This window comes from Eurosta solidaginis, chromosome 5 (assembly GCF_040869045.1).
Source record: "Eurosta solidaginis isolate ZX-2024a chromosome 5, ASM4086904v1, whole genome shotgun sequence".
Lineage (NCBI taxonomy): Eukaryota > Metazoa > Arthropoda > Insecta > Diptera > Tephritidae > Eurosta > Eurosta solidaginis.
The window spans coordinates 52,516,290-52,543,274 of NC_090323.1; the positions used below are offsets into that span (position 1 = coordinate 52,516,290).

The window sequence follows — 26,985 nt, forward strand, 5'->3', positions numbered from 1 at the left end:
TGTTTCATCCCTTTTTTCTTATTTGGTATAGAATTATGGCATTTTTCGTAATTTTCGATATCGAAAAAGTGGGCGTGGTCATAGTCTGATTTCGGCCATTTTTATACCAAGATAAAGTGAGTTCAGATAAGTACGTGAACCAAGTTTAGTAAAGATATATCGATTTTTGCTGAAGTTGGACTGTGTATAAAAACTGGGCGTGGCTTCAACCGATTTCGCCCATTTTCACAGAAAACAGTTATCGTCATAGAATCTATGCCCCTACCAAATATCACAAAGATTGGTAAATTTTTGTTCGACTTATGGCTTTAAAAGTATTCTAGACAAATTAAATGAAAAAGGGCAGAGCCACGCCCAATTTGAAATTTTCTTTTATTTTGGAATTTTGTTGCATCATATTATTACTGGATTTGAATGTTGGCATAATTTACTTATATACTGTAAAGATATTCAATTTGTTAAAATTTTACTTTTAAAGATTTTTTTTAAAAAGTGGGCATGTTCGTCAAACGATTTTGCTAATTTTTATTTAGCAGATATATAGGAATATGAGTAATGTTCCAGCCAAATTTTATCATGATATCGTCAACGACTGCCAAATTACAGTTTGCTAAACTTTTAAATTAAATTCTTTTAAAAGTGGGTCACGCCCATTGTCCAAAATTTTACTCATATTCTATTCTGCGTTATAAGGTCAACCTACCTATTAAGCTTCATCGCCTTATCCGTCTTTAGTAATGAATTATCGAACTTTTTTGTTTTTTTTCGAAATTTTCGATATCGAAAAAGTGGGCGTGTTTATATTCCGATTTTGTTCATTTTAAATGGCGATCTGAGATAAGTGCCCAGGAACCTACATGCAAAATTTCATCAAGATACCTCTAAATTTACTCAAGTTATCGTGTTTACGAACGGACGGACGGGCGGGCATGGCTAAGTAAATTTCTTTTTTCGCCCAGATCAGTTTGATATATATAAGTCTATATCTATCTCGATTAGTTTATGCCGTTACGCGTTACCGTAAATGTTGTCTAAACTTAAAGGATACATGATAAATCGAACCCAGCTCTAATCGATAAATTTTCGTAAAATTTTTTGGAAACTGGATTTTCTCTTCGTTTTTCGTATGGCATACTCATGACGCATTCAAATCAAACAGGTGAAGTCATTATACCAAAATGGCGTCGAATTAGACAGTACTCGCCCTCATAATTATAAATGTTACTCCTTGACTTATTTGCAGCATTGATTTTTTAGTATCAAAAAAAAAAACTACATAAATGCCTTTCTGAAATAAGAAGTTACGTGCAGCAAAACAATGCCTGTGGTCTGTATTTCCTTTTGTGGGAGGGTTTATTTCTACTTCCTGAGTGCAAATGGAAACTTTTAGTCGCCGCAACTGAATTGCTGGATCTTCAGAGCAGCCCATTGTCCACAACTAAGGAATATGGAAAACGACTTTTGACGCCAATGAGAGGATTGACGACCTGGAACAATTTCATAAAATTGCGGATGAGTATTGAGATGGGAGACGTGCAATGCAATAGCTAGGGATGGGCGGTACACAGTCCCGAGACCCAACATTTATCTATGTAAATGTAGCGTTAAGAGGTACATTCATTGAGCAGAAAAAGGTAGCTGGCGTACAAATATAAAGTGGCAAAAGTTTTACAGCAACGATGCTTAAAAAAATCAGAGATTATAGAAATTCATGGATGGAAAAAACAAAAAAAAAAATATGTTGCTTATCAAAACTTTATTTTAAACAACTCTGGCTGACCTTGGAAACGTTTAGACAATCATGAACCAGCTGTAGGATTAATCCCGGCAGACATGGTTTCGACTTTTTCTATCTATCCACCTGCCTCTGCTCCGGCTAACTCTTTTCATCCTCTCTTAATTCCTGTCCACTCTGTATTTTCTAATTTAACTTAATCGGCTCATTCAACTTCCCCATCCCTTTCATATTTCTGTAAATCTTCCCGTTTTTCCTTTCACTCTTCCTACTCTTGCTTTTATCCAAGTCTAATTATCGCTTTTACTCCTATCCTTATATTATTCTTACTCTTCCTGTAAACCCCTTTTTACTAATTTCTCTCAAACCATTACCTTATTCTTTCTTTTATTCACTCTCTCTCTTCCCACTTCCCTCAAACGTAGGCAACATTTTCTTACTATTTCTTCTGTTTTCTCATCTCTTTTCTTTCATGTTACCGTTTCCAATGTGTGAGATATTTCGAGTTTGACTCTTTTCCGTACATTCTATTGCTAAAATATTAAAAAATTTTCAAAAAAGTACCAAAATGTTTCCCTTCCTACTACGTTAAAATGCATCACCGGATTAAGAGGGCCGTCAAATTTTTGTTGTTGTGCTACTGAGATCACCCGTCATGTAGCATACTATTCCTTATGCTACTTTGTGCATACACCTTATAATCAGGTCATTCTACTCGATGTATTACCTTATTATAACGCCTTATGTAGAACTGATTTTTAGTGGATTATAAGCCTTATATTTTTTATTATTTTTATTTTTTATTGTATGGAACGCGCTATACAATTAGTATCCCTTATAAAATTAAGGCCTGATTCATAAGCCTTTGGCCATATGAAATAAGCGTTGTATAAGGTTAAAAGTTTTTCCTGGCTAGGCATTCTCGCCTCTATTGTGTGATTATGCCTGTTTATGTTGTTGTTGTTGTAGCGATAAGGTTGCTCCTCGAAGGCTTTGGGGCGTGTTATCGATGTGATGGTCCTTTGCCGGATACAGATCCGATACGCTCCTGTACCACAGCACCATTAAGGTGCTAGCCCAACCATATCGGGAACGATTTATGTGGCCACATTAAACCTGCAGGCCATTCCTTCCCTCCCCACCCCCAAGTTCCATGAGGAGCTTGGGGTCACCAGAGCCTCGTCTGTTAGTGAAACAGGATTCGCCGCGGATAGGTGAGGTTGACAATTGGGTTTGAAGAAGCTATATATTGCGATGGCAACCTGAAGGGTTGTGCTACACAGCCACTTGACTCTGGTAGTTTAGTCGCCTCTTACGACAGGCATACCTACCGCGGGTATATTCTGATCCCCTAACCCGCTGGGTATGCCTGTTTATCTTTATATTCTCTTCCAGAAATTTAAAATAAGAAAGTTCAATATGGTTATATTAAAAATAAAAATACAATTTTGATGTTGCTTTGCCCAGGGCGTGAACCTAGGCGGAGCACGCTACCATCACACCACAGCGGCCGTATCCAACATACCTTACTTTAAGTTATAACATTTTTTCGTGAAAATGGATTCAATGCGACATCAGGACAAGGCGTCAGCTGTTTCGATTATAACTTGTAAGTCTCTCTCTTCTCCTTAAATCTCTTTGAGCCCAGACTCCTGAGATGACTGCTCTCTTGTCAAAGCCACGTCTTTTTTTTGTAAAACTTTTTCCCAACTGCCTTTTGCTGCATATTATTATGCCTTCGTACAGAACAAACTTAAAATACTTCTTTATACGAAATCTACCGCCGTGATGTGGCGGTAGTATGCTCCGCCTACCACACATATGCTCCTGGTTTTAACTCCCGGGAAAAGTAACATCAAAATTTAGAAAAAAGTTTTTTCAATAAGAAAAAGGTTTTCTAATCGGCGTTGCTACTCAGAAGTCATTCCGCAAACACTCTGAGTGGATTTCTGCCATGAAAAGCTTCTCAGTGAAAATTCATCTGCCATGCAGATGCCACTCGGAGTCGGCATAACACATGTAGGCTCCATACCGCCAATTTCTAGAAAAAATTAAAAGGAGCATGACGCGAAATGGAAGAGAAGCTGGGTCTAAATCTTCTCGCAGTTAAATCGCGCCAAATATTTATTTACATTTCGAATAGTTGCTTTATTTTATCTTCTTTTGCGTGCGCGCCGTGAATGCGTGTTACATACGATATCATATTTCTCATTTTACAGCTTTCGTTTTTGATTCCGCTGCTTTTGTTGCGCGAAAAAATATTAAATAATTTCACCAGTCTTTGATGTATTTGGCATTACAGCAGCAATGCGCTCTGCTGCTCAGCGTTTACGTACAACGTAGCCAATATTTTGATGACTGCTTCAGTAAATTCGCACTTTGCACGCGTCAAAAATTGTTGGCTCCTTGACTGCTGGCTGCCACATGCTGTCATATAAACTGAATTGTTTATTAGTTTTACGAACCTACGAACCTAAAGGAAATAAAGTTTCGTAATGAACGTGTGCGAGAGATTAATACATGTGTAATTTTCTTAAATTTGTACAAATGACGATTACAAAATTAGTATTATATCGACTGTCCTTAACTTCAATGATCATTAATTTGTTTAAACTTGTTATAGCTACGGATTTTATTTAACACAAACTTGATTTTAGTTAATTAAAAAAGAAGGCGCGAATACCAAGTACTCGTGAAGTTTGATGTGCAAACATATGTACAGTTGTACGTCTAGAGAAGTAGAATTTTTAAATTAATTAGAGCTAACTAGTTTCGTGAACCAATAAACAGATCACGCATTAAAAAATGAGAGAGCACAAAAATCATAGTTGGCTGGGAAATAAATTTTCTCGGCGTGACGTCACGCTTTTGACAATATATTTCATTCATTGCTGACGCAGTGTTCAGACTTTATTCCAATCGGAGTATTTTGCTCCGCTCTTACCTCCTACTTCATTTTTTATCTCAAAGGTTTATTTGAGTCGAGTTGAACACTAAATAGTATTAGACCTTCCAAGATTCCGAGCCATACATCAGGACAGGTATGATGAGTTAGTTGTAGAGCGAGAATTTTGTTTGTCGAGAGAGTACTTTGCCTAAAGAAGCATTTGTTGGCAAGAGTTATTCTCCGTTTGATTTCTAGGCCGACATTGTTTTTGCTTTTATTGCTGCCTCCCCAAATAGACGTAATCCTTCACAGTCTCGAATTTATATCCGTCAACAGTGATGTGGCTACAAAAGACACAATGACAGCAAGTAAAAGTGAGTGAATAATATTTTTTCGCTATAAATATCCTGGGAGATAGGATCCATTTTTCTTTCAGAATGTGGTGTGCTTATGGAAGCATTAGATAATTAGTCATCCTACACGTTTTAGGCCGACTCCATGTGCATCCGATAAGGCAGATAACTGTTTTGCTAGGAAACATTTCATGGCAAAAACACAATCGAAGGGATTGCCAAGCCATCAAATCATTTTGATGTTAGTTGTTCGCCGCTTTCAAAAAGGAAGAAAAAATATACTCCGAAAATTTAATATTTTCTCCGGCGTAGTCTTTTACTCAGGTAATAGTTTTAAATACTCCGAACGTTGGTAGCGAAATACGAGAGAAATGTAATAAATAGAAAAACTTCAAAAGCGCTACGTCAGCAAACTTTTTCTCACATTCGATTACAAATACAACAATTCCGGAATGCCAGATCTTCGCTCATTTGTTTATGATCTAGTTTAGGTATGGAAGCTTAACCACAACAGAGGTTACTTTACTGAAACAAATAATTTCGGGATTATTATCGATAAATAATTGTCGTATTAATCGGTTATCGACGGATTACAGATGCGTTGTCGATTTAATATGGAAATTTTATCGGTATCTGTCTCACAATAAACCGGTAACACCCCGATCATAAATTAGCAACACTTGGACAAGAAATTGATAACAAGCCGCTAATAAATTGGCAACACTCCGATAACAAATCGTAACGATTTTAATAAAAAATCTATATCGTTTTGTAAACAAATCGACAACAAATTTGTAGCAATCCGATAATAAATTGATAACAAATAATACATTTTTTGTTACCAAATCGATAACAAACTGCTAACAGCTTGACGACAAATCGACAACATTTCAACAACGAATCTATAACTTTTCGATAGTTGATTGATAACTTTACGATAACAATTTGATGAAAAATAGATAACACCCTCATAAAAAATGGCTCATACTTTTAGATAAGAAAATGGTAGCACTACAATGATAAATCGATAACTTTTAGGATAGCAAACCGATCGGTTTGTGATTAAAAAAACATTTTTTGTAGCGCGATAATTTTAAGATAACAAATCGATAAATTTACGGTAAAAAATTGGCACCCTGATGATAAATCGATAGCATTTCGACAACGATTCGATACGAACTTTTCGATAACAATTTGATGGAAAATACATAACACCCCCATAAGAAATGGGTATTATATTTAGCTAAGAAATTGGTAGAACTCGATAATAAATCGATAGCTTTTCGATAATAATGCGATAACTTTTGGGATAACAAATCGATCAGTTTTTGATAAAAAAATATAATATTTTCTATGGCGACATCTTTTTGATAACACACGGATAGTACATTAGTAACACTCCGATAAGAAATCGATAACCTTTTCGATAGTCTTTTCGATAGTAAATAGATATCCTTTCGTCGATAAAAAGTCGATAACTCTTGAATAAACTTTGTTATAGATAGAAAATTTATAGCACGCCGACAACAAATCGAGAACCCGTCGATAGCACACCTTTCACTATTCTTTCCTTTTCTCTCCTTCCCTTTTCTTCCCTTTCTTTTCCTTTTCTTTCCTGTCTTTTCCTTTCTTTTCTTTTCCTTTCGTTTTTTTCACATTATCGAGATAAAGTTTGGTTTCATTTTGCTTCATTTTTACAAATTTCTCATCCTTAATTAATATGCGTGCCGATACAGCAAACTCAATATTTTCTATTCTATGCTCACACTTTTAATCGCAACTGTATGTATGTATATGTAATCAGATACTTATTTAAGTAATTCAATATAAATCGGTCGTCAATTAAATAAAGCGTAAAAGTGCGCATATTTCACATAAAAAGACCGCAAAGGCTACATTGTTTCTACTACATATAACTCCAAACATGTAAGGCAGTAGTGCACAGCGTCGCCAGAGGTTCCAATGCAGATTTTGTTAACTTCATCATTTACTATATACCTACATATTCTTTTCGGGGGTGTTACTCCAGACAAAAGGCGCTTAATTTTATTTTTTATATGGAAGAAAATCAAAAACACCCATCGCAAAAAAATCTCAAAAGTGAATGTGAACTTTGAGAGACTTATAACTTGTACTTTATTGGACTAGAATTATAATTCTAAGTAACAGACCTTTCGAATTTTCGTTAGGTATTTAAGATTGGTTTGTTTTTTCAATTATTCCTACTAATTAGCGGGACGTACCGACGTGGCAAAAATGCATTCGAAGTGTATGCCAAACCACTGCCGAGGAGCTTAGAAATCCTTAGCTTGTTGTTAACTTCTCTTCCTGCTGGGTAGCGTTTTGGTAAAACTTTTCAACTTTTTATATCCGGCGTCTACTCGCACACAAAGGTATTATGTATAACATTGATTGAATAACGTTAGTACGGCTTAAAGTAATCGAGACAGGTATACACTTCCTGATATCAAAATTATCGCCAAATCGAACGATATCGAAAATTTCGAAAAATGCACTAATTTTTTACCAAATATCGATAAAGTAACAAACCCAAAAAATAATCAGATATTTTGAAACATTTTGGAAAATGTTGAAACAATTTTAATGCTTTCCAAGCCGTAAATCAAAAGCCATTGAAGATATGTTGAAATTTAGCATGGCGGTTTCTCTGCTATTATATACACATCTAATGAAAATTAACGAAATCGGTTGCCGGCAACGCCCACTATTGAAAAAAAAAAAAGAAATCGAAGTGAATAAAAATAGAAAAGTGATGATGAAGAGAAATTTTGGAAAATTTTCAAAAGTTTTGAAAGCTTTGCAAGCCGCAAATCAGGAACCGTTAGTACCACTTAGCAATTTTGGTATTATATATGGGGTATTCCATCCCATATCGACCAATTTTGAACCCGACCCCTTTAGAATTGGCTGGAAGTTTTTCTTCTTTTTCTAGCTTACGAAAGACGTTTTTCAGAAGTTTTTCAAATTTTTTCATCCAACTCAGTTATGAATTTAAAAAAAAAACACCGTTTTTGTTTTCAAAATGATATAACTTTTTCAAAAATTGACCGTTTGGGATCTTTTTTTTTTTTAATTTGTTTTTAAATGTAATTTTCGGAAAAAATACAAAAACATTTTTAAAGTTTTTTTTTGTAATTTTTCCGTTTTTCGAAATTTTTCAAATTTCGCCTTATTTAACTCATAAAAACTTCAATCAATTCTGCAATCATCCCCACTAATCTCGGAGTGGGCCAAGAATTTTTTTATTTAATTGAAAAAAAACACTTTAAAATTTTTTGTATTTTTTCCGAAATGTACATTTAAAAACATATTTAAAAAAAAAAATATCCCAAACGGTCAATTTTTGAAAAAGTTATAGCATTTTGAAAAAAACACCGTTTTTTATGAGAAAAAAAGGGCGAAATTCAAAAAATCTCGAAAAACTGGAAAATTACAAAAAAAAACTTTAAAAATTTTTTGAATTTTTTCCGAAAAGTACATTTATGGCGGCCACCGTGGTGTGATGGTAGCGTGCTCCGCCTATCACACCGTATGGCCTGGGTTCAACTCCCGGGCAAAGCAACATCAAAATTTTAGAAATAAGATTTTTCAATTAGAAGAAAATTTTTCTAAGCGGGGTCGCCTCTCGGCAGTGTCTGGCAAGCGCTCCGATTGTATTTCTGCCATGAAAAGCTCTCAGTGAAAACCAGGCATGCTTAACCAACGAAACGATATCATTTCGTTACGATAATCAACGTTAATAAACGAAACGAAGTCATTTCGTTTCGTTTATTAACGTTAAGATCGTCAAATTAACGAAATGATTTCGTTTCGTTTTCTGCCATATCAAAACGAAATCAAATCGTTTATGTTGATTATTAATTTCAAACTATGCTGGCAAAGCTGATTGATGGCGGAGTCATTAAAGGTGAAAGCATTAGCCAAGCTGATTGCAACTTTTCTCATGAATTTTGACAGTACGAACATTTCTCAAAGTATTTTTGACATTACCACCAACGAATTACACAAACAAATTACATAGAGTTTGTGTGTGTATGTGCGCTCGTTGTTGCCACCTTACGGCTTCACCATTGCTATAGCATTGCCAGCACAATTCAAACATAAAGTATCACGTTTTTGTTAACGTTTTTAACGTTAACGAAAGCTTTTCGTTTCAGTTAAAAACGAGATACAATTTATTTTGATAATTTCTTTATCGATAATATTTCGAAGTGTTTCAACGGAAACGGTGGAAATTTTTTGATAAACGATTAGCTTAACGTTAAGGTGCATCCCTGGTGAAAACTCATCTGCCCTGCAGATGCCGTTCGGAGTCGGCATAAAACATGTAGGTCCCGTCCGGCCAATTTGTAGGGAAAAATCAAGAGGAGCACGACGCAAATTGGAAGAGAAGCTCGGCCTTAGATCTCTTCGGAGGTTATCGCGCCTTACATTTATTTATTTTTTTTACATTTAAAAACAAATTAAAAAAAAAAGAACCCAAACGGTCAATTTTTGAAAAACTTATAGCATTTTGAAAACAAAAACGGTGTTTTTTTAAAAATTCATAACTTTTTTTGAGTTGGATATAAAAATTTGAAAAACTTTTGAAAAACGTCTTTCGTAAGCTAGAAAAAGAAGAAAAACTTTCAGCCAATTCTAAAGGGGTCGGGTTCAAAATTGGTCGAAATGGGATGGAATACCCCATATATATCTGAGGCAAATTCGCTAACAGCCAGGGTAATTTTTTTTTTAAAGAAGTTGCTTAAAGTTTTAACCATCACAATACTGAGGAATATATTTTTGAAACTTAAGGAGTTTTTTTTTTTGTTTTCTAAATCTTTAAAATTTTTTCTGCTCGGCTTAAACTTTATAACGATGCAGATATGGTAGTGCAAAGCATGAAAATTAAAAAAAAAATCATATTTTGCTAGGACGTTCCTTCTAATTATGTTCCTCATAATACTGTGGCGAATATTAGCATTACATCACCATGCTGCTACTAAATAAAAAATGCACAACAACAGTAAAGTGAGCAGCCCACTTATGTACATGAACACAAGCAAGAGAAACAATCACACATCACGTTATCATCAACTTAGAGCAGAAGTTGTTACTCACATGTACACACGCATATAGGTAAATAACAAAGTATGAGATACAACTGTTCCAGACGGCATATTCGTGAAAAGTCTAGACCATAGGGGAAATATGCGAACGAGGCAACATAGAGTATAAAAGCAGCGCAATCTTAGGAATAACTAATTAGTTATGATTTAAACACGCTATTGGTGAAGTATAATTGTAATTGTGAAGAACAACTCCCAAAGTAATATAATAAATACCATTTTGCAATTCTGAATATTGGAGTTATTTATTCGAAAGTTCAACGATTGGAACGTTAGCAGAAGGTGTATAATTATCAGAAATTTCCCAGAATTCGTTACAATACTCTTAACATCAAAATCGACCAAATTTAATAAGATTTGGTAAGAACATTGTGTCTATGACCGTAACTGTTTTAAAGCCGTTTACAGAATACGATATTTGTACGGCAGTATTGTGTTTAAGCTTTCATACAATTTAATGTTCTTTACATTTCTCTTTAAATGTATCCTTAATGTACGGGCATATAATGTTGGGTTTCGGCCAAACTTAGATTTCCTTACTTGTTTTCATTGTTTCAATCGAAAAGATGTATTTCCTTGGATTATTGTAATAGTATTCCTGTTTTAAAATTCGAGCTAAGACCTTATAGTTTTAAAAATGTTTTATAATATTAAGGTTATATACATATGCAACTAACAATTTATCTTTCTCTTCTAGGTAATATCTTGAACTACATACTATAACCGTTGCTTACGTACGTAAAGGTAGGGCTTCGCATAAATTTTTAAAAATTCGTGCTTAATTGTCATTATTTCTGATTTTTTTTTTTTCAAAACTAAATGTTCAACGTAAATATATAGGGATGGCATCTCTTCCGCTTTGGCGCAAACAAGGTTTCTTCGCATAACTTAATTTGACCCGTATCCGAGGACTCAGTTTTAAAACGGTTTTATTTAGTATGACTCTGTGTAGCTAGAGTTGTTTACGAATTTTGTAATTGAAATTTAAGTAACTACTGGGGAATATTTGCAAAAAAAAATTACATACAGTTCGGTAGAAGTGACATCAAAATATTTTGGAGTTGGATGAGGGACAAGAATACGTGGCGCTGAGTCGACTAAAGTCTTCAGAAGGATAATGTATTCAGTAGTTAGATTGTAACAAATTGTCTGGAAACTTGAAAATAAAATAATTAAAAAAATTTTTAGTTAAACGGTTTTATTTAAAACAATACTTACATTAAGTTATAATAATAATAAAAGCTTGAAAATAATTAGGTAGATCCTAGGTACTAGTCATCACACTCCGCGTTGGGCGCGGGCATAAATCTATATTTTAAAATTTTTTGTTTTGTTTTAAAACTTTGTTAGATTTTAACCGTTTCACAGTGAAGTTGAAAATTAGTATGAATTGAAAATTAATTTAATGCAGCATAAGCCTGACGACAGAGTGGAAGCGAGAAGCGTTGCCATAATATAAAGATAGAAAACTATGAATATGGTTTCTTATGTAATATTTGAAAAAGGTGTCACAGTACCAGAAACGTCTGAAGCTTGTAAAATATATGAAAATAAAAAGTGCTTTTTCCCTAGTAAAACTTATAGCGAGTACTTTGCCGTCAGCCTCAGAATTTTTGAAAATTTTCTAAAACCAAAGAATGGTTTAAAATTTAGGCCCAAATTCTTAATCATGTACTTGATTTGACTAGGATTCGACTCCATCTCTCATACTGATGGAACATTTTAGGAATACGGTTTCTTTCCTTATATGAATTTATATCCTACTCAAGGATGTGCGAAAGTTTTAACTTTAACTACGTGAATTAACAAATAACATTTTATAAATTATCTCATTGAAAATATTTCTTAATAAAACCTGCAGTTTTATTGAACTCGCTCAACTCTGATCAGTTAAAAATATACAAACCTAGATACTTATATTTGTATTTCGCCTTTCTTTGCTAATAACCATTTTCACTTTTTTCTACATATATATTTCATTCAAAATTGTTGTTTGTAAGTAGCTCATCCAGGCAACTAATCAAGTGACCTTCCGGCCCTTGCTATTTTAATTATACCCCCTATAATTATAATAAAGCATACATACACATGTTTATTAATCGTAATTAAAATAAGCGCATCAAGAAAAAATAATCACAATAAAAATTCTATATTAAAAAAGTAAATTTCCACAAGAACGAAATCCAACAAGTAAATTCTACGAATATAATCTGTTAGCGCTACATTTATTTGTACATTCATTAGCTATTAAAACACTTAATAATCTGTTTCGGCATGCTGTCCTGTGAAGGTCTGGTATTTTGTTTTTTCCAATCCCGATCAAAATCGCATTGAAAAAAGTCTTTCCTTTAACAATGGTTACGGAAGTGTGCGCTTTAGTATGATATCCACCCACAATACAAACAAATTTAAGTTAAAATGAGTAAATATGTAAATTTTGAAGACTTCAACGACTTCGTCTTCAATAGGTTCAAGTATGTTGTAGGTTTTAGACAAGATTCTTTTATGACAGCTGTAGGGAAAGTTTATAATTTGAAGTTAAATAAAAAGATGATGAAAAAATTTTAAAGACTACCTTTATGTAAATGGACCAAAAAATAGAAGGCAATTTTTCCTTTAATACAGACATAGTCTTGTTGAATTTTGAATAAAATACTTTAACAATAGCTCTTTATAATTTTATATCCCAAAATCCTTTCACAAAAGCTATTGTTAAAGTTTGTCTGTATTAAAGGAGAAATTGCCTTCTATTTTTTGGTCCATTTATATAAAGGTAGTCCTTAAATCTTTTCTTTTTAACATCTTTTTATTTTCAATTTTTTAGTACTGCCTACAAAAAGGCAATTGCAACTTTGATTAGTAATTTAAGTAATTCCTAAGTGAAAATTGGTATCTTTATTTATTTGTTCAAAATAGCAAGATTTAAGAGAATTAGTGGAATTTTCGCTGACAACACTGGCGAAAACAACAAAATTCCACCTCGCATCATAACAGGAGAATTCCACCTCGTTTGTCAGCTACTTAATTTGTACAGTTGAAAATCGTGGTGAAATTCGCATACGCCTGAAAGTCTAAAATAATCGTCACCCGGTTCTGACTTACGGCCCAAGTTTCATGTCTCTAGCTCATCGGGAAGTTACTCAAAAATCGATCGCAAGATTCCTCCCGTTTTAAAAGATTTGCAGTTATCTTGACTAGCGCGCCACCTAGCGGAACTTGGTTTTCTATAAGTTTTATTGTGGAATTTTCGCTGACAACACTGGCGAAAACAACAAAATTCCACCTCGCATCATAACAAGAGAATTCCACCTCGTTTGTCAGCTACTTAATTTGTACAGTTGAAAATCGTGGTGAAATGCGCATACGCCTGAAAGTCTAAAATAATCGTCACCCGGTTCTGACTTACGGCCTAAGTTTCATGTCTCTAGCTCATCGGGAAGTTACTCAAAAATCGATCGCAAGATTCCTCCCGTTTTGAAAAGATTTGCAGTTATCTTGACTAGCGCGCCACCTAGCGGAACTTTTCTATAAGTTGTATTGACACCAGGCCTCTAACTAATAGCCAAGTTTCAAGTCTCTAGGTCACCGGGAAGTTAGTTAAAAATGGATTGAAAGATTCCCAAATTAAAATTTGTTTTCTTACTATCTCGATCCGCATGCCACCTAGCGAATTTTTTTTTGATCAAATGTTGCATTGTCACCGGGTTCTGACCCACGGCCCAAGTTTCAAGTCTCTAGCTCACGGGCAAGTTACTCAAAAATCGATCGTAAAATTTCCCTCGTTTTTTCAAGGATTTGTAGTTATCTAACTTAGCGCGCCACCTAGCGGAATTTTGTTTTCTGTAAATTGTATTGCCACCAAGCCTCGAACTCTGTGCCAAGTTTCAAGTTTCTAGGTCACCGGGAAGTTAGTTAAAAATGGATTGAAAGATTGCCAAATCAAAATTAATTGTCTTAATATCTCGATCCATATGCCACCTAGCGACATTTTTTTGATCAAATATTGCATTGTCACCGGGTTCTGACTTACGGCCCAAGTTTCAAGTCTCTATCACACCGGGAAGTTACTTAAAAATCGATCGCAAAATTCCCTGCGTTTTTTGAGGGATTTTCGGGGATTTTCGTTTATCTCGATTCGTCTGCCACCTGGCGGCATTTTGTTTTCCATGAATTGTAGTGCCATCGAATCGCAAACTGTGTGCTAAGTTTCAAGTCTCTGGATCACCGAGAAGTTAGTTAAAAGTCGATCACAAAATTTCCATTTTAAAATTAATTTTCTGTATATCTCGATCCGTGCGCCACCTAGCGTATTTTTTTCACTTGCGTTGTAATGTCCCCCAGATCTGAACTATGTTCTAAGTATCAAGTGTCTGGCTCAACGGGAAGTTACCGAAAAAGACTTCCGTGGGTCAAAAATTAGTATGGAAATGAGGAGACATACATGAAAGGGACTTAATATAAAGATAGTAAAATAGTGCAAAGCGAGAGAAATTTAGGCGGTTTTTCAGTAGTTGGTTAAGTCTAACCTAAGTTGCTTAAACTCTGGTCAAATTTAAACTCCAGTTAAACTACACAGCAATTTTTCAGTCACAGTTTGAGGCCGCCTTTGGTAACATAACGGTTGGTTGTACAGGTACAAAGGAATCGAGATTGACGTAGACTTCCTTGTATCAAAATCATCAGTATCGAAAAAAAATTTGATTTAGCCATGTCCGTCCGTTAAACGATAACTTGAGCAAATATTGAGTTATCTTCACGAAATTAGGAACACGGGATTATCTGGACCCAAAATAGATTGGTATCGAAAATGAGCGAAATCGGACGACGCCCACTTTTACATCATCATTAACTTTTCTTCGGTACTCGCCATCGCCAACGCGTAGAGGTCCATAAATCTTTCGAAGGATCTTTCGAAAATATACGAGCATTTAAATTAAACTGAGACATAATTACTTATTTACTTAGTTGGTCAACGGCTTGGGCAACCAACAAATCGCGCCAGTTGCTTTTTCGCTGGGCTAATTGGCGCCAGTAGGCGACGTCAACTGAACGCAAATAGTTTTCAGACTGGTTTTTCAGAGGGGTAGGAGCCGCACTCTTCCAGTGCCCCAATGAGCGGGTTCCAATAAGAATACAATCTGGGCAGGAGCTTCTTTTCCCATTCGCACGACATGGCCTAGCCAGCGTAACCGCTTTTTTACTTTCCTTCACTAGCCGTCTCCAGCGTGTAGATATCTATAGATTTCGTAAAACTTTTCTCTCGAACACTTCCAGAGTCGCCTCAGAAGCGTCTACGCTTCTACGTCACAAGGATTTTATCTTTAAATAACTACCATTTGAAAATCCCGAAATTACGGGATTTAATAAGTAATCAGTTATGCAGTGCTTTGCACTATAAACAATACACTCTCTTTACTGTTGCAGACTGACACTAATTACAATTGCAACAACACTTGCAATAAGAAAAAAGCTGGCGCCTACAAAACGCTTAAGTGCCGGAAAGCGAATTACAGTAGAACAGAATTTTTGTTTTTTATAGAGAAAGGTCCGTAAATATAATAAATATTCGCATGTATTAACTCATATATATAAATATTAGAGATGGACAGAACCCAAGATTCGGTTCCGAAGAATATGAATCAATATTTCAACAAATTTTTCGCTATAAACTAACTGGTGGAGGTGTGTTAGTAAAATCAAAGAATAAAACTTCAGAAATGACGTGGGATAATATCACGTGGGGTAATATCACGAAATACACATCAATCTAAAACAAGTAAGGAAGTCTAAATTCTGCTGAAACTGGACATTACATACCCAGCTGTATACTTGAAATGCTGTTGTTGTTCGTTTTGTGTGCTAATAGTGTTACAAGGCTGAACTAATTTTTCTTCGAGTTATGGCTTCCGAAACATAGAAAATTGCTTAGTCATAAAAGGCAACCTCTGCCATATTTTGTTACGATAGGTTTAATGATTTTTGATTAATAATATTTGTAACATTAGTTTTATCACAAGTGGGCCACGCCCATTTTTAACAATTTTTTCCAAATTTTTATCAAAGTCTCAATATCAATCCACACGTCAGATATCAACATTTTAGGTGTATTATTTACTAAATAATCAGGTTTTTTGTTATATATATAAAAAGGGGGCGTGGTTATCATCCGATTTCGCTCATTTCCAATATCAATCTATTCTGGGTCCAGATAAGCTCGTGTGCCAAATTTGGTGAAGATATCTCAATATTTACTCAAGTTATCATGTTAACGGACAGACTGACGGACGGAAATGGCTCAATCAAACTTTTTTTCGATACGCATGATTTTGATATATGGAACTCTATATTTATCTCGGTTCTTTTATACCTGTACAAACAACCGTTATCCAATCAAAGTTATAATACCCTGTGTACAAGTACAGCTGGGTATAAAAAATGATCGTGGCATCACCTTGATGAGCTGTGTGGTATCATGAGAATCGGTTCGTTGAGTACCCAAAGCCCCACATCACAAATGCACGCAATACATATATGGATGTGAGAAATTGGGTGTAAAAATGCAGCTGAGTGGGTAATGAATGAATGCAAGTAAATAAGTAGCCAAACTACAACTAAAAACAAATGCGTAAAAAACTAAAAACAACAAGTAAGGAAGGCTAAGTTCGGGTGTAACCGAACATTACATACTCAGCTGAGAGCTTTGGAGACAAAATAAGGGAAAATCACCATTTAGCAAAGTGAACATAGGGTAACCCTGGACCCTAGTTGTATGACATGTGTATCAAATTAAAAGTATTAATGAGGGTTTTAAAAGGGAGTATCCCTTAGTTGTATATGTGAAGGCGTTTTCAAGATATCGACCAAAATGTGGACCAGGGTGACCCAGAACATCTTAGGCGGGGACCGCTATATTATTTATATATGTCATACCACGGCAGTATTCCTGCCAAGATTCCAAGGGCTTTTGATTTCGCCCTGCAGAACTTTTCCATTTTCTTCTACTTAATATGGTAGGTGTCACATCCATTTTACAAAGTTTTTTCTAAAGTTATATTTTGCGTCAATAAACCAATCCAATTACCATGTTTCATCCCTTTTTTCGTATTTGGTATAGAATTATGGCATCTTTTTTTATTTTTCGTAATTTTCGATATCGAAAAAGTGTGCGTGGTCATAGCCGGATTTCCGCCATTTTTTATACCAATACAAAGTGAGTTCAAATAAGTACGTGAACTGAGTTTAGTAAAGATATATCGATTTTTGCTCAAGTTATCGTGTTAACGGCCGAGCGGAAGGACAGGCGGTCGACTGTGTATAAAACCTGGGCGTGGCTTCAACCGATTTTGCCCATTTTCACAGAAAACAGTTATCTTCATAGAATCTATGTCCCTACCAAATTTCACAAGGATTGGTATATTTTTGTTCGACTTATGGCATTAAAAGTATTCTAGACGAATTAAATGAAAAAGGGCGGAGTTACGCCCATTTTGAAATTTTCTCTTATCTTTGTATTTTATTGCACCATATCATTACTGGAGTCGAATGTTGACATAATTTACTTTTATACTGTAAAGATATTAAATTTTTTGTTAAAATTTGACTTTTTTTTTAAAAATTTTTTAAAAGTGGGTGTGTTCGTCATCCGATTTCGCTAGTTTTTATTTAGCACACATATAGTAATAGGAGTAACGTGCCTACCAAATTTCATCATGATATCTTCAACGACTGCCAAATTACAGCTTGCAAAACTTTTAAATTACCTTCTTTTAAAAGTGGGCGGTGCGACGCCCATTGTCCAAAATTTTTCTAATTTTCTATTTTGCGTCGTAAGGTCAACGCACCTACCAAGTTTCATCGCTTTAACCGTCTTTGGTAATGAATTATCGCACTCTTTCTGTGTTTCGAAATTTTCGATATCGAAAAAGTGGGCGTGGTTGTAGTCCGATTTCGTTAATTTTGAATAGCGATCTGAGATGAGTGCCCAGGAACCTAGATACCAAATTTCATCAAGATACCTCAAAATTTACTCAAGTTATCGTGTTTACAGAATGAATTTCTTTCTGCGAACAAAGTTAATATACTCTGTGAGCTCTGCTCAGCTGAGTATAAAAAACAATAAACAAATAAAAAGATAAGAATAAAGCACACAGAGACTGCGGTTAAAGCAAGTTAGGGTTCTTATTCATAAATGTAAATTACAATATGCAAATTAAGTGCAGGGCAAGAGCGAGTAGTGAATGCGGCAGTCAATTTGCCAATGGTGGAACATATGAATGTGCTATATGTATGGCATTCCTAATTCAGAGACTAAAACGAAAGACTTCGAAAGTAGAATATGTCTAAGAATTTAACGAAAGTGAGGGAAAATGTATGCACCTTGTACAAGCACACATATATGGTGTGTAGCGCTGGTAGATGGCAAGGCAATATGTAGGTAGGACATAGAGTTTTAGTAAACGAGACATTAACCGACCAGAAAAGTTAACATTTCTATGAAATGTCTTACAACTTTCTTCCTTCTCCCATCGTTCTCTTTCTCCCACCCTCCAACGCCCACACCGTACCTCCAGCTTAATGCTAGTATACCCAGAAGACCCTGTTATGCTGGCAAATAGCCTTGCCTACTTTGTTTAAATGGTCATGTCTTCCCTTTTCGATCTTTCGTTCCCGTAGCGGTTCTGAGAGCACTGTTTTGGCAGGCCTGTATTTTTTCCAGTGAGTAACCTGTAGGCTTGGTGACCATATCGGGGACTCGTCGCATGCAATCGGCTGGCCAATTGCTTTGTAAGGGGTAATGAGCGTTTCTTTGTCTTTACCCCAGGTGCCGCCGGCAAGAGATTTGAGGATTTTATTACAGCTCTGGATTTTAGGTACAATTGCGGTTGCATTGTCGCCAAAATGCAGGTAATTGTCAAACTTCACACCCAGTATTTTTAGGTGTCGGACAGTCGGTAGCGTAATGTCATGACATGGATGTGCAATAATTCTGACAATTGCCGAGTTTCGCGATGGGAAAAAAGTGGAAAGACTTGGGGACATGTAGTTGTTAATTCTACAGCATAGCTCATTAATGGAAGAATTAAGATCTATTGCCTTTATCGTGCAGTCGTCGGCGTTGGAAACAACGGTAACTTCTTCAGGTGTCGAAGGGGTATTCTTAATGTAAAATTTTAGTCTCGGTACCACCCGCGCCATTTTATATAGTTCAGGGATGACTGAAGCGGACAGAGAAGGTTGAAGACAGACGCCAGGTAAATAAATCACTCATTGCAAAGGCAGGAGCATTGTGCCGTATGGTTTGTTTGTAGTGCTTCTAGAGAAAATCACAACACTAGAACATGACCGTATGGGCACCTTTTTGCGAACAAAATTATACAACTTTTTGAGCTGAGGACAACAAAGTATAAAAACCTTCATTATACTACTTGGCTTTAAGTTATGTCAACATTTCTCATTATTGGTTACAACTTTTTTGATGTCTACGTACTAAGTACATATGTACATATACAATGTATTTTACACATACATGCACATTCATGTAAATATGTATACGGATGACCGAAGTCATAGCGCTTTATTGGCGACTTGCAGAGCTTAAAAGGTTGCTGACAGTTCCAAAGAGGAAAAATATAATAAGAGACGTCACTCGTTACTTAGGGTAATCGCAGATTTTTTTTTTTTTTGGGCGAAATGTGCATAAATGTCTTTATATCTTTTCGTGGGGTATTTGTGTTTATTTTTCCGACCGTATTTAATTAATTAATTAATTATCTTCCCAAAACTCACATTTGCATAAGGTGCGTACACGACATGGATAAATGCGAGACAATTGAAAATGTCCCTTTGGAAAACATAGGCATCAAGTTTTTTAATTTCCAGCGAGTTATGCGACAGTTACTCACGAACGTACGTACCAAAAACGTGTCAGCTGACACGACCTATCTTATGAGTGTGCAATGTAAACGAAAACTCACCGACGTGCAACGCCCGTACGTACGTAGCCCGGAACGTAGAAATCAAAACAATTTTGATTTTTTCCGTAAGAACGTGTCAGCTGATCGCTCTCTCACTAGACAGAGTTGCCTAGTAAACTTTTGTGCGCTAATTTTTGACCGTTTGCACATTTTATTCAAAAACACCTAATTAAAGTGTGAAAACTTGTGAAAATAATTGGAAATAATTATGTAAAAGTGTTGATTATAAATATGTAATCTATTTATACATATTTAATATGTATTCCGGCCTTTTACAATATCAAAAATTAAATTGGAAAAAGTTGATGTTTCCATAAGCATGCATGCAAACTGGCCAATGTCAACAGTGCTTTGTTGTAAACAATACACACACAAATATGTTATGTACATGTACACAGACGCATACATTGATTCCTACGGGCTTGAGAGATCGGTCAAACGTGCTTCGTACGACAAACGTCCGTACGTACGGCACACGTCGGTGGGTAACTGCCGCATTACTCGCCACTCGTAGCAGAGTGGTGGCTCTTATTATATTTATCCTCTTTGACAGCTCTAACAACTCTGGTTAGGTGGTAAAGTATAGCAGCCTTCTTAAAGCGACGAGTGTGAAGAATGCGCTTACATATGTGCAAATACCTTGTACTGCACTCAAGTGTATGTATGTATGTATATTAACCTGGGTCGATTTGTATGGACGCAAGTTAACCGATATTGCGCCATCGATTTTTCGATAGAATTTGGGCTCAGGAAAAAAGTTCCACTACGCATACCCAAAAAATTAAATTTCGCGCCTGCGAAAAAAAATGGCGAAAGGGTAAATTTTTCGACCAAAACACTCCCAAAACCCAAAAAAAAATTTTTTTTTTTCAAAAAACTGTTGTAATAACGTTAGCGATAACGGATTTTAGAAAAAAAAATATTTTTGGGTTTTGGGGGAGTGTTTTGGTCGAAAAATTTTCCCTTTCGCCATATTTTTGTTTTTATGCAGGCTCGAAAATTATTATATTGGGTATGCGTAGTGGAAATTTTTTTCCTGAGCCCAAATCCTATCGAAAAATCGATGGCGCGATATTGGCTAATAAATCCATCCAGTCTAATGTATATACTTATACTTATTCCCTGTATGAATATCAATTTCTAAAAAATTTTTTTAAACTTTATTACGGAATCCAAAAAAATGTTATCCTGCATGGAGGGGAAGGCACCTAGTTCATACTTCTCTCTTCTCCCAGAACCAGGTGTGTTCACCAACCTTCAGTTGCTATCGATCCACCGGCATCCACCAATACATCGATTAGTTAGCTGCGACTCGCCACATAACGATTTTACCAACCGCGGTTGCTTGCCAGTCGACCAACCAATTCGTCATCTGCGCATCGCCAATTCATCAATCCTATACACCGACATCCACCAATCAACCGATTCGTCAGCTGTGACTCGCCGGGTATTGATGTCACAAACTACTGGTTGACTGGCAATCGATCCACTTATTCGCCATCGCCTATTCACCGGCATTTAACAATACACCGCTTCGTCATCTACGATTCGCCGGGTATCGATTTCACCAATTACACACTCCCAAGCCACAAATTGCCTATCCAATCATCGCAAGCCCTCTAGGGGTCGATACTACTCTAGTCCGCGGCAAACCCTGTCACCCTTCCCGATTACACCAGCAACCATATGGTGGCCGTCAACCGATTCACTGTTTACCCGTGTTCCGCCGCCTATCCACCTATTCTGCCGGCAGTTGGCCGTTGTCTCGATCATACGCATTTCGATGCTTCCATCAATCAGCAGTTGGTTACAGTTCTTCTCCAATATTACATCTTGATACAATTCTCCATCACGGAGTGTGTTTGTGTACGTCTGCACCAAATACCACCAACTAAGTAACGTGTATTCATTTAAAAAGGAAATAGGTGCCTTCTCGGATTCGGATTGAATGAGTGCTATACAAGTCAAGCTAGTTATCAGCCAGCTATTCATTTTTCGACTACAACCAGACAAGGGCCACAGACTTGCAATCTTTCAGCTGTCAAGTAATGAAAAGATAACATTATTAGAACTTTTTTGGAGATATAGAAATATAAAAGTAGTTAGCTCTCGAAGGCAAATATTAACGGGAGCCAGTTTATCAACTTCAAGCTATCTCCATTTCGTATGGTGTAAAAATTAGTTTTGCAAACGTATATCTTAAAATTACCTCGTTGTCTACATTTTTAGCAGATATTAGCAGTTGACCTCAATGACGTTGGGGTACTTTTATATTTGCATATAAAATAATACATAGATACATGCATATTAGGGTAGATATCTGTTGATAGGTTTTTTTCTCATGCAACATTTGTATACCTTTCATGAAAATGAAATGGTATATTAGGGATGTGTGCGAGTTGACCTAAATTTCTACCTAAATAGAGAAAAAACCTAAATCGCTAGAAACTGTCGGTAAGGCAGTGCAAAATAAAAATTTAGAATTTTATGAGCATACTTTTCAACCTAAATTCAAATGTCAAATTTCAAAAACAACAATATTGTATATGCAACTGGCTCTTGTCCATTCAGTTTAAGTAAATCGTAGATCATAGAGCGATGATCCCTGCTGCGCTTAAGGTCCGATCGATTGTACGTTATGGTGAGCTGAATTTTGATCAAGCTGATGTTGGCGACACAAGAATTGGATCCTTCTCAAATACGGACCGCAATCTGAACATATTTGGCAGCCAAGTGCACTAACTGGCCTAAAGAAATTAATGGAGGCGTACCAACAACACAGTATTGAATTATGTGCGAAAAACAAGCCTTATAAAACGGAGCCACTGCATTTTCTTGAACTGCTATCTTGGGATAGGTACTTACCGCGGACCCTAATTGACCTCTGTCCTTTTTAAGCGTGAAAACGCATCAAAATACCAAATGTCCCGTATTGTTATTATTTTCTTAGCAGAAATAAACAATTTAGGTTTTCAAATCAACTCGCACAGTTTTTTCCTAAATTATTGCAGTGCTGGAAAGTTGCAGTGGAATATTAGTTTAGGTATCTAAAATTTAGGCGAACTCGCACCCAGCCTAAGGAGAAGATACCGACCCAAAAAAGACTATACCGAAATGATCAGGATGACAGGCTGAATGTATTTAGCATGTCTGTCGTGGAAATCTCTAAAGTCTCCGAGTATATGCCCACCCCTATACTTGAGTGCATCTTGGAGTCGGGGATGTAGATTCGTACGCTGTTGTCAGCTGCGATTGTGTCCCTTTTTCAATCGTTCCTGCTTGGAAATATTGTATCAATTCAACCCTAATTGTGCCGGCCAGAGATAGATGAGTGTCCTTCTAGCACTAAGCCTCTATGAGCGGCGTAGTGAAGAGTGTAAGAAGCTCCAAAGGCACCAACGCACTTAGCGCACTAGACCGCAGAACAATACGTTGTCATAGGTCGCACAACTGCCTCATACAGCCATAGCACCATCCTTGGCTTGTGACCCATTTTCCTGCTGAACATCGATTTACAGGTATAGAAAGCAATGCCGGAATTCCGTTCCCGCTCCTTGAAACACGATTTCCAGTTCAGTTTGCAGTTGATTGTCAGTCTAAGATTCCTAGTACTATTTGATAAGGTTAATTGCTTCCCATAAAGCATTAGTTAACTAAAGTTAGGTGGTGTGAACTTCCTCGTGAAGAGTTTTAAATTCATCTTCTTGGACTCCTGTGCCCACGTACTTAGTTTTGCATACGTTTTTTGCATCATTTCGCTCAACACGGAAGGGAAGGGTAATGGGCCACAGAGCAACCCGCTCTGTGGTGAGCCTCTACATATGTACTTACTAATTATTGGTTCCCCCAGTTCAGCTCAACTCAGTAGATTCAGTTATTTTTTGGGTTTTCTCTCCTTGCCCTGACGATGGCAAATTTTATCTCCCCAGCTTTCATGTTATTGAGGCCGCCCTCCACGTCAGCAAACGCGACCAGAGTAAATTGTTTGTACGGATGGAATTTTTTTTGTGCTACCACCTCAGTAGCTGATCCTAGCCATATTTCGGAGTCCTTCTTGGCTTCAATCGACACGCAATTTTTTTTTCTTCTCAATGTGTACTAATTTTGTATACTCCTTCTCCATGTACTCCTGAAAGTCTCTCTGATTGTCTGTCGATTGGATAGGAGTATTATTTTAACACAGCTTTTCACTAACTATCCTGTCGAATACGCTCCCAGATGTTCTTTTTGCATTCCTGCGTGGTTCAGTTACATCTTTCTCTTCACAGTTCACCTACAGAACCTCACAGTTCCTTACTGAGGGGAATCAGTTGCCATCGCAATTTCAAGGAAATCCTCTCAACTAGCAAAGTTCCCTGAACTCGGAGAGATAAAGGTTAAAGGATGCTGCATATATAAAGAGGTAACTTGAAATTATGAACGCAAAAAGAGACTCCTCCGCTCATTTGTCTCTCGTTGCTGCCTCGTAACGCACGTCTGGCTTTCACGGAACAGCACGTGAGGAGCCTTCTGTTGTTGTTGTAGGATGCAGATGCCGTAAGTTCTGGTAACAAGCACTATTAAGGTGCTTGCCCGATCATCTCGGAAACGATTTAATATGACCACATGAAACCTTCAAGGCATTTTCGGCCTCCCACCCCCTAGATCCTTGAGGAGCTTGGCGTCGCCAGCTTCAGCTGTTAAAGAAACAGGATTCGCCACGGGATGGCGAGGCTGACAGTTGGGTTAGATAAGCTATATATCGCGCTGACAAAACCTTGAAAGCGTTACGCTACACAGCCTCTTGAATCAATTTGGTTTTTTAGTCGCCTCTTAACAGGCATACTTGCCGCCTGTATATTCTAAGCCCCCTAACCCGCTAGGAGCTGAGGAGTATCCTCTTTGCCAGTTATTCCTTTGATTAAATGTTGGCCTTCGCGAGAGGTTCAGTCCGATTGTGAGCATTATATTCCAAGGCTATCGTGACGCTTTGAACTTAATCTAAATTCCAGTAAATTGAAGTTTAAATCAAGTTTCCCTGTATCCCATTTACTTATGAGTTTCATGCATGCTTCAAAGAAATCGGAATTAATTCGCACTTTAGTGCTTACACTTGCACACATATTCACTTACTTATCAGCGTGTGCATGCCTAAATGGCGTTGTCCTATTTCCAACTGATATTGACCATGCTAACAGGCAGGATATGGCCATTGTACTCTCTTAACATTATAAATAAAAAGTGAATTATCGGTTTCCATTTGCTAGGCACATACAGACTCTAGCAATCTCATTTACTTTATGCGCATTCCGAAGCACGTTCCGTCCAATACTTTGCACTCAATCATGCTGGAAATATTCAATACGATTGTACCATATTGTTTCACCCTTGGTGGCTCAACCCACCTCAGATTGCTCTACATATTTTAGCGTGTGTAAGGAAAGGATCTCTCCCGCGTCTGTCACTTAAGTGTTGAAGCTTTCACATTTCCCGTTTTCTGTGCTTTGAAGATTTGCTTTTAACCTCTTTTTTTCTCCTTTTGAAAAGTGCAAAGGATAAATATGTTTGCTTGATGGAAATGAAATTATGCGTGTACAAAAAAAGCTCATAGTCGCTGACAGCGCCGACCGCAGCAGGAACTTGTAACACAGTTAATATGCATAATATTTGCCTAAGCGCACGTGTAAAGCGGAAAAGGTTGTTGCTGCAAAAGAAATCAAAAGAACAGCTAAGTGAACAGTGCACGCAGTAGAGATGCATTATGTCCTCCTAAAGAACCAATAGTTTGAAATCGGACAAGAAAAAAAGGAAAAGGAACCGAGGCCGAAACGGAATTTTGGTTCAAAACAGAAATTTAACTTATTACCACACAACCTAACTTTAACAATTGTTCCCGATTTGCTATCTGCAGTTTTTTTGTTTGTTTTAATCTGGTTCTCGCTATTCTTATCTCGTCGTATTCTGGTAGGGGAACATTTTCCATGGCGGGTTCGAGAAGTGTTCTCTCCATGATCTATGGACATCGGTTATCATTTCGCCGTTTTAGTTTTTACAGGGGTTTGCCTCGGACTTGACACCTTCTTTGTCGCCTAACTTTTTGGCAAAATTTTGCGGGAATTATGCCGCAGCTCGAGCTTCTCACACTGGTGCCTTTCTACCTCTGTCTTTTCCTTCCTGTAAAGGCGCTTCGCTTGCCTTTCCAACTCTCATTAGCTTTCACACACTCTTCTCGTCTCGTGCTTTAGAGATATACACCTACCGCTCCTGCGTTCCATGAGATTGACTTGTTCTCTCAGAGAGCAGGTGTGTGAGTCGAGTTGCAAAGTCATTGGCAGTCTGCTGCTATTGCAATCTTTCGACGTCTAACTTCCTTTTTGTGCCTTGCTTTTAGCAGCGCAGAGGCGGACGCATATTTTGACTGCAACGAGAAAGTGATCCGAGTCGGTGCTATGTCTTTGAATCGTGCTTATGTCTAAAACACTGGGGGCATGCCGTCCGTCTATCACAACATGATCGATCCGAATTTCCTGCGGAGCTATTCAAACAGCTTTCGCCAGGGAGGTTGAAAATTGGGTTGAAGAAGATATAAATTGCGCTAAAAAACCCTTGAAGGTGCGTTGCACAACCTCTTGAATCATTTGGGTATTTTAGTCACCTATTACGACAGGCATACTTGCCGCCGGTATATTCTAAGCCCCCTAACCTGCTGGAGGGCTAGTTCGAAACTACTTTGATTCTCTGCACGAGTTTTATGGTGACAATTTTTAGTTGATCAATTCTTTTCCACTTTCTTAAACTTGTAGTCAATGTTAGTTTAATAACACCAAAGTTAGTTCCCCGATTAATAAGATCTATATACAGATGATTCGGCCATCGTGGTGTAAATTTGATTAGTTGTGCTAACACACGGAAGGTCCTCGCTTCAAGT

At 36.8% G+C, this 26,985-nt stretch overlaps 1 protein-coding gene and 1 long non-coding RNA gene across 9 annotated transcripts in view; both read left to right on the forward strand.

Annotated features, from left to right (window-relative positions):
- Positions 1-26,985, forward strand: part of hzg (herzog) — a 235,572-nt gene that overhangs the window by 146,246 nt on the left and 62,341 nt on the right. The gene's annotated exons all lie outside the window — the stretch shown is intronic.
- On the forward strand, positions 10,297-11,366 carry LOC137251978 (uncharacterized). The gene is made up of 3 exons (XR_010953415.1): positions 10,297-10,464; positions 10,802-10,848; positions 10,945-11,366. It is a non-coding gene; the product is annotated as an uncharacterized lncRNA (long non-coding RNA).